The sequence below is a fragment of the Lagenorhynchus albirostris genome, chromosome X, assembly GCF_949774975.1.
Source record: "Lagenorhynchus albirostris chromosome X, mLagAlb1.1, whole genome shotgun sequence".
In the NCBI taxonomy this organism is placed as follows: domain Eukaryota; kingdom Metazoa; phylum Chordata; class Mammalia; order Artiodactyla; family Delphinidae; genus Lagenorhynchus; species Lagenorhynchus albirostris.
The window spans coordinates 95,844,841-95,853,736 of record NC_083116.1 but is presented as its reverse complement, the minus strand read 5'-3'; the positions used below and the strand labels follow the sequence as shown (position 1 = coordinate 95,853,736).

At 47.6% G+C, this 8,896-nt stretch overlaps 1 pseudogene; it reads left to right on the top strand.

Annotated features, from left to right (window-relative positions):
- Positions 1 to 368: 368 nt before the first annotated feature.
- On the top strand, positions 369 to 3,123 carry LOC132513182 (GTP-binding nuclear protein Ran-like; annotated as a pseudogene).
- The last annotated feature ends 5,773 nt before the right edge of the window (positions 3,124 to 8,896 follow it).

Sequence of the window (8,896 nt, the reverse complement as noted above, 5' to 3'; positions counted from 1 at the left end):
ACTATTCATGACGCCACTGGGAGAGGACAAATGGAAGCTCCGTGTTTGGACCTCTCCGGACCCTGCCCCCCTGCGTCTCTTCCCTTGACTGATTTCAATCCGTATCCTTTCCCAGTGATAAACTGTAACCATGAGTATAAAAGCATTCAGTGAGTTCTGTGAGTCTTTCTAGCAAATAATCAGACCTGAGGGTGATCTTGGGGACCCCTGAACTCTGCAGTTGGTGTCAGAAGTGAGAGTAGTCTTGAAGACTGTTGCCTAATTTTACAAAGGCGGTACACAGATGGGGCATGCTAACATGTTAATAGTAAATGCAAGAATAATGGTCATAGCACCCTCAGCATGGAGATGCTTCTGGAAGAAACATGATGGCTGCCCAAGGAGAATCACAAGCTCCGTTCAAACTTGTATTGGTTGGTGATGGAAAAACTACATTCATGAAACGTCACTGACTGGTGACTGGAGAAGAACGTAGCCATGTTTGAGGTTGAGGTCCATTCCTTTGTGTTCCACACCAGCAGAGGACCTATTAAGGTCAATGTATGGGATATATTGAGCTGGTCGGGAGAAATTTGGTGGATGGAGAGATGGCTATTACATCCAAACCCAACGTAGAATTTTAATGTTTGACGTAACATCGAGAGCTTACAGGAATGTGCCTAACTGGCATAGAGATCTGGTACAAGTATGTGAAAACAACCTCATTATGTTGTGTGGCAACAAGGTGGATATTAAGGACAAGAAAATTAAGGCAAAATCCATCATCTTCCATAAAAGAAGAATCTTCAGTACTATGACAGTTCTGCTAAGAGTAACTACAACTCTGAAGAGCCTTTCCTTTGGCTTGTTCAAAAACTAATTGGATCACAGGGAACTATATTCAATATCCTGTAATAAACCATAATGGAAAAGAACTGAATTACTTTACAGCAGAAACTAACACAACATTGTAAATCAACCATACCTCAATTAAAAAAACAACAACAACATCTAATTGGAGCCCCTAACTTGGAGTTCATTGCCATGCCTGTTCTTGCCCCACCAGAGGTTGTCATGGACCGAGCCTTGGCAGTGTAATATGAGGCTGGCAGAGCAGGGTCCCCGCAGCGTGCCCTGAAACCCCATCTCCACATGTATCACACACCTTTATCCTTTTGTGGCTGATGTGTAATTTTATGGCGTCCATGCCAACTGCAGGTCTACTGCTCTCATAATACACATGCCTCCTTCAGATAAGACCTTCATCTTCATTTTCAAGTGTCTATAGGGAGAGATGTCTGGAGTCAAACATTCATTTGCATTACCATGAGAAATATCAACTTTTCATCTGCCCACTAAAGGAAGAGCTGCCAGATTCTTTAAATATAATTTCAATTGTTGTACAACTTTAAATGGATGATAAAAAAATGTCAATTGCTTACCTGTACTAACAAAGTTTCTCCTTGATGGTGACTATCAAGCATTTTGTTTATCATTAAAAAGCCTAGATCAGGAATTGTGTGTGGCCATTGCAAGCATAAAATCTCGTGTAAAAAGTTATGTTGATAAAAGCTAACTGTGTACTAGATTGGTTAAAGACCACCAATCCCTCACATGCTAGCATTCACTTTGCAATGTGTCACTGCACTTTGTTCCTCCCATCCGAGGGTGGGTCTATTTCTCTACCCTCCTATCCCAGAGTCTGGACTGGCCTTGTGACCTGCTTTGGCCAATAGAAGTGGGTGGAAGTGACTTGAGACTCCCACAGTTAGCTCAGGAAGCTTGAGGCTTCTGCCTTGATTCTCCCAGAAGGTTCTGGTTGCCATATAAAGAAGTCCACTTAGCCTACTAGAACACAAGAAGCCATGGAGGAGAGGAGACCTGAGGAGTCCCAGTCCACAGCTAGATATGTGAGTCAGGCCATCTGGAACCTTCCAGCCCAGCTGATCCTCCCTCTTGAGTGAGTCCAGGCAAAACTGGCAAGAGGAAGTACCCAGCCAACCAAATCATGACAAATCAAAATATTGTTGTTTTCAGCCAGTATTCCTCGGGGTGGCTTGTTACACAGCAAAGGCTAATTAAAACGCAAGCTTAACTTATCATTAAAAATTGAAAAGATATAATAGGAGGGGGAAGAAGTGGGTGGGTGTAGAGAGGAAACAAAATTGGCCCTACCTTGATAATTATTGAAGCTGGGGATTATCTACTCATCTATTTTTGTATATGTTTGAAATTTTCCATAGTAAAAGTAAAAAATAAAAGGGAGGGTTGGAAAGATTTCATTAGAAAAATATATACATACTTGATATTCAACACACTTAATTTTTTTACATAATACACAGAAATGATTACATAATACACAGAAATACTTTTTTTTTTCCAGCAGGCCACATTTTCACTCTCCAAATACTCCGCAGTTCTCCCCTGAATGTCTTAGAGATATTATATAAAATTTCTGGGTGTGTCATGAGGTGAACAAGGCCTAAGAGCCCGGCCTGACCCCACCTCCAAAACCGGCTCCCAAGGCAGCTGGCGCCCTCAGCCGGCCCGGCTCCAGCGGGGCAGGAGCCCACAGCCCCCCAGCCCCCCAGCCCCGGGTGGGAGGGGGCGATAAGACGTGCGGCCTCCCGGCCAGGCTGCTCAGCCCTCCTTCCCTCCTTCCTGCCGCGTCAGGTCAAGACTGCCCCGGACAGCCTGCCGGACCTGCCCGACGGCTGGGGCTCCGGCTCGGGGTGAGGGGGGTTGGGGATGGAGGGGAGGATGGAGCTGAGAGGGGCTGGAAAAGGCGGGCCAGCCTGAATTACAACCCTCCAAGCCCTCCGGGGGGGGAGGCCAGAAGCCCCCTTCACCAATCGGCCCCACCCCCACCCCCGCAGTCCATCTTTGCAAGGGGACAAACGCGCTGTCCTGGAGCTAAGGGTCGCCCTGGGGCTCGCAGGCTTCGAGAATTGGGGGACCTCTGCCCCTCTGAGTCACACTCTCCGGAAGCCCCCGCATCCCCCGGCTCCGATCCACCCCGAAGTGAAGGGGTGCATCACGGAAGGCCGGGTGGCGGCAGCCAGCACAGTCCGCAGCGGGGCTCCGGGCAGTCGCGGAGGTGGGGCGGCTTGGGCCCCGCGGGGGGCACCACCGGAGGCCGCCTAGAACCGGGTTTCAACTGCCTTGTTGATCCCATCCCCCCTTCCTTAAAGAATGACTGCGCTGGCCTCCAAGCCACCCTCTCAGGAAGCGCTTGCCTTGCAAGGACGCCCAGAACCCGCAGGGAGGCGAGGGAGGGTGGGGGGGAAGGGAGGAAGGTGGTGAGGGGGGAGGGAGGGAGGAAGGTGGTGATGGGGGAGGGAGGGAGGAAGGTGGGGGAGGGGTGGGGGAGAGAGGGAGGGAGGAAGGGGAGGAAAGAAGGTGGGGGGAGGTGTGGCGGAGAGAGGGAGGGAGGAAGGGGAGGAGGAGGGGTGGGGGAGAGAGGGAGGGAGGAAGAGGAACGAATTGCATTGGCCCATCGCCTCCGCAACGGAAGACGCTGACACCCTCGGTCCGGCCCACTCCCTGGGGGCCCAGCGTTCCCGATCCCCAAGCCAGGCTGCAAACTAATGAGCACACAGACCCGCGGACTAGAACATAAACAAGGATATTTTATTACTTACTTTTTTTTTTTGCACACTAATTAATAACCAAACTGCAACGAAAAAAAAAAAAGCAAGCGGAATCCAAATATCCTCTCAGTTGCCATTTAGTTATATAAGAAGGAGGAATTAAGGCTAGTTGGCGTTAAAGAGTTCCTCCAATGCCACGCTCCAAATCCAAGCCCCTGCACCGGCCTTAAATCAAAAGGGAAAGCAGGCACCAGCCGCCAAGCACAGAAAGTGGGGCAGATTTCTGCCAGCAGCTAACATGATAGCCTGCTTCTGGGGGACGACTGTCACAGGTCACAGAACTGGGCCCAGCTAAAAGTCACCAGCCCTGCACAGCTCCTGGTACACCCATTCGCTATGTTGCAGGGATGGGCTCCAGACAGCTTCCTTTGTAAGGTACTCCCACCCCTGCCCCATGGCCAGAGTTGCTGGAGCAGGGAGCAGACATCGGCCCCAAGGTACTGGGCCACCAAGCGTCCCCTTGCCCAGGAATTTAGGATTGGGATGGAGAAAAAGAAAACAGTGTTTATGAAGAGCCAGAAAGCCATTCTGTGTAAGTAGGGGGGCTGTGGGATGCTGTAGGCCTGAAAAGCAAGCTCTGTGGGGGGACAAAAGGCTGAGGAGGAGAGAGGGAGAGAGAATAAAGAGATGCTGGAATAGAGAGGAGCACGCCACAGCAGTTCTCCCTCTACGTGGATTCCCTGCTGCCTTCCAGGCCTTTCTGAGGCCCACTGCAGCACCCTCCCATCTTCCAGAGCAAAAATCTCTGTCTTCTGATTCATCAGACACCTATGACCTATAACCTTCTTCGGAGTTTCAGTAAGCTTGAAACTTCTGGTACTTGTACTCAACGGAGTTCTAGATAATATGCCCTCAAATCAAATGCTCTTTCTCACTTTACTTTTTAAACAAATAGATTTTCTTTTCTAGAGCAGTTTTGGGTTCACAGCAAACTTGAGAGGAAGGTGCAGAGATTTCTCGTATCGCCCCTGCCCCGACCCATGCAGAGCCCTCCGTAATCAACATGCCCCATAGAGTGGTACATTTGTTGCAATTGATGAACCTACGCTGACATCATCATCACCCGAAGTCCATAGTTTACATTACGGCTCACTCTTGGTGTTGTATGGGTTTGGACAGATGTATAATGACACGTATCCTATTCATCCCTCCCCCACCTCCAGAAACCACTGATCCGTTTACTGTGTCCGTAGTTTTGTGCTTTCCAGAATATCATATAGTTGGAATCATGCAGTATGTAAGCCTTTTCAGACTGGTTTCTTTCACTTAGTAATGTATTTTACTTTTATGGTAAAAGTTTCTTGCTTACATTTTCCTAACCCTTCTCTCCTTTAGCGTACACAGTCCATAATACCTTCCAGTTGAGGAAAAAAGCTTATTCCAGGCCTACAGATCAATTGGAATCCAATGTTTTTTCCTTTGGGAAAAGGGAAACTCACACTTCCTGCATACTGGAAACCAGAAATTCCAGCATTTCCAGTTTCAGCCGCAGTCCAAGCTTTCTAAAGCGTTCTCTGACCATCTTCCAGAGCAGGGATGTTACAATCCAGGGACGCATGCTCAGAATCGTGGCTGCATCACCCAGGGATGGGCATGACCTGAGGCCCTGGCATCCACGGAACCATCCTGAAGGCTGCCTCTCCTCACCCAGGCAGCGTGGTCCCACCTGCAATACGCAGAGCCCGGTTATGCTCTACTTGGAGGCAAAACCACGGGGGCCTGTTTCAGGATTTGCAAATACTCATCCCCCCTTACTTCTCTGGAGGTCATGATCGTGGTGCTACTGGCAGGTGTTTGCCTCACTTCATCCCCACACTGTCTCTGCATCAGCCAGAATCGTACCAACCAAAATAGCAACTGACACTTACCGACTGCTAATTATATGCCAGGCACCTTGCTAAGCCCTTTTTATGTCTGTATTTAATCCTCACAACCTTATGAGGTAGGTAACAGTGGTATCCCCCATTTTATAACTGAGGAAGCTGAGGCACAGAAAGATTAAGTTACATGCTCAAGGTCACACAGCCTCAAAATAGCCTAACCAGGATTTAAGTCCAGACAGTCTAGTTTCAGAGTTCAGTTGTTAACCACTACGCTGTGATGGGGAAGATACTGGTTACACACTGCTGCTTAACAAATTAGTCTGAAACTTTGCAGCTTAAAACAATGGACAGTTATTATCACACATAGTTTCTGAGGGTTGGGAATCTGGGTGCTCAGGGGAGGCTATAGTCAAGCTGTCGGCCAGGACTGTGGTCTCCCAAGACTTGACTGGGCCTAGAGGATCTGCTTCTCAGTTCGTTCACATGGCTGTTGGCAGGAGGCCTCAGTGCCTTGCCATGTGGGGCCTCTCTATAAGGGCTGCTCCAGACAAGCTTTCCCACAGCATAGGGAGGGAGAGAGAGATTGAGAGATGAGCCACTCTGCCTTTTATGACCTAGTCTCCTGGTCACCCGTCATCGCTCCTGCCTTATTCTACTCACTAAGTCCAACCCACACTCAACAGGAGAGGATTACACAAAGGCGTGAACACCAGGAAGCAGAGATCACCAGAGGCCATCTTGGAGGCTGGCTACCACAGGTGTGAAGGGGAGCTAAACAGAAAAAGACCATGCCCTCAGAAAAACCTAAAACCTGCTCTGCTTCAGAGCCCATGGCCCACAGAGCAGGAATCTGGCTGTGTTCCACCTACCAGAAGCAAGAGACAAGCTGGCTGAGAGGTCCCCATGTGGTAGTGTATTGGTTAGCTACAGATGTATAACAAAACTTAGCTTAAAACAACAATGAGCACTTATTATCTCATGGTGTCTGTGGGTCAGGAGTCTGGGAGTAGTTCTGACTCAGGTTCTCTCATGAGGTGCAGTCCAGCCTGGGCTGCAGTCTCCGGGGACTTGACTTCCAAGATGGCTGACTCACGGGGCTGGCTGTTGACAGGCGGTCCCTGTTCCTCACCTGTTCCTCACACCTCTCCACAGGGCTGCGAGAGTGTCCTCACAAACGGCATCTGGCTCTCCCCAGGACTGAATCAAGAGACAGCAAGGCAAAAGCTACAGTGTCTCTTATGGCCCTCAGAAGTCACACACTGTTACTTCTGTGGTATCCTATTGGCTAGACAGGCCAGCCCTATTCTTTGCGGGAGGGATGTACACAAGAGAGTGAACACTCAGAGGTGAGGATCATTGGGGCCATCTTTGAGGCTCCTGCCATAGGTGGTCTCTGGGGTGGATAGCAAGGGCTCTGCGCTCATACTCTGGCCTCTGTGAACTATCCCTCTGAGCTCTGATTCTGTGCTTGCTTTACCAGTTAGGATTAGGTGTGGCTGGTAAACCAGAAAATAAATAAGTGGCTTAAACAAGATATAAGATGAATGGATAAAGAAGATGCGGTACATATATATAATGGAATACTACTCAGCCATAAAAAGGAATGAAACTGGGTCGTTTATAGAGATGTGGATGGACCTAGAGTTTGTCATACAGAGTGAAGTAAGTCAGAAAGAGAAAAACAAATATATATTAATGCATATATGTGGAATCTAGAAAAATGGTACAGATGAACCTATTTGCAGGGCAGGAATAGAGACGAAGATGTAGAGAATGGATGTGTGGACACGGGGGGAAGGGGAGGGTGGGATGAATTGGGAGATTAGGTTTGACATAAATACACTACCATGTGTAAAATAGATAGCTAGTGGGAACCTGCTGTATATATAGCATAGGGAGCTCAGCTCTGTGCTCTGTGATGACCTAGATGGGTGGGATGGGAGTGGGGAGGGAGGTCCAAGAGGGAGGGAATATAAGTATACATATAGCTGATTCACTTCATTGTACAGCAGAAACTAACACAACATTGTAAAGCAATTATACTCCAATAAAAAAAAACCCACAGGCATCTGGGACCCAGGTTCTTTCTATCTTTCTACTCCTTCATCCTTAGGGCATGGCTTACATCCTTCAGGTCACAAAATGTTTGCTGGAAGTCTATCATCACACCCACATTCCAGGCAGGAAGTAGGGGAAGGGCAAGGGACAAAAGACCTCTCCTAGAAATCTCACCACCAACTTCCACTTACATCTCAATGGTCATCCTTAGATGCAGTCATTTCCTATCCGGCACATCGCTACCCCCAATAATATAGGAGTATTGTTGGTAACGGGGAAGGGAAGAAAGGGGACTGGGTACACATGTTTACCACTTTTGCTAAGTGAGCTTTCCACAAAATAATTTGGTTTCCCAGATTCCTTTATTCAGAACAGGGGGGCTCTTAATGGGGAATATGGGTATTTTTGATCCATGTAAACTTATGTTCAGAGTAAAGGAACATGTCCTCCTTTAAGTCGGTACAGTGGCACCCAGCTGACATATCAGTTTGGGGCCTTTGGATATTCCAAGACAGTGCTTGAATTGATTTTCGGGGGCTAGGAATCTTTTTCAGGTTGGCAGTCCTGGAGCCTGGAGTCCGGGCCCTCAGGAGTGCCAGCCAGCTGGTTCTCTTGGATCTGGGCACCTTCCCAGGGCACTGCCACAGAGCAGGGCATCCCCAGTGCTTGCAGGGTTGCCAACCTCTATCCCTACCTCTATCCTCGGGATTCTCTACCCCTTCCCGCCCACTCTGAGAGATGCCTCTCCCCTCCTGTTCCTCCCTTGTCACCCAGCAGGACCTCTTCGATCAACCCAGGCTTTCCCTAAAGACTGGAAAGAGGACTTGCCTTGAGCAGCTCAGTTTTTTTTGTTTGGTTTTGCTTTGTTTTGTTTTGATTGAAGTATAGTTGATTTACAATGTTGTGTTAGTTTCTGGGGTACAGCAAAGTGCTTCACTTATATTTATATATATATTCTTTTTCATATTCTTTTCCATTATGGTTTATTACTGGATATTGAATATAGTTCCCTGTACTATGCAGTAGGACCTTGTTGTTTATCTATTTTATATATAGTAGTTTGTATCTGCTAATCCCAAGCTCCTAATTTATCCCTCTCCCACCCCACTATCCCCTTTGGTAACCATAAGTTTGGTTTCTATGTGTGTGAGTTTGTTTCTGTTCTGTAAATAAGTTCATATGTGTCATATTTTAGATTCCACATATAAGTGATATCATATAGTATTTGTCTTTCTCCTTCTGACTTATTTCACTTAGTATAATCTCTAGGTCCATCCATGTTGCTGCAAATGGCATTATTTTATTCTTTTTTTATTGGAGTATAATTGCTTTACAATGTTGTGTTAGTTTCTGCTGTACAATGAAGTGAATCAGCTATATGTATAT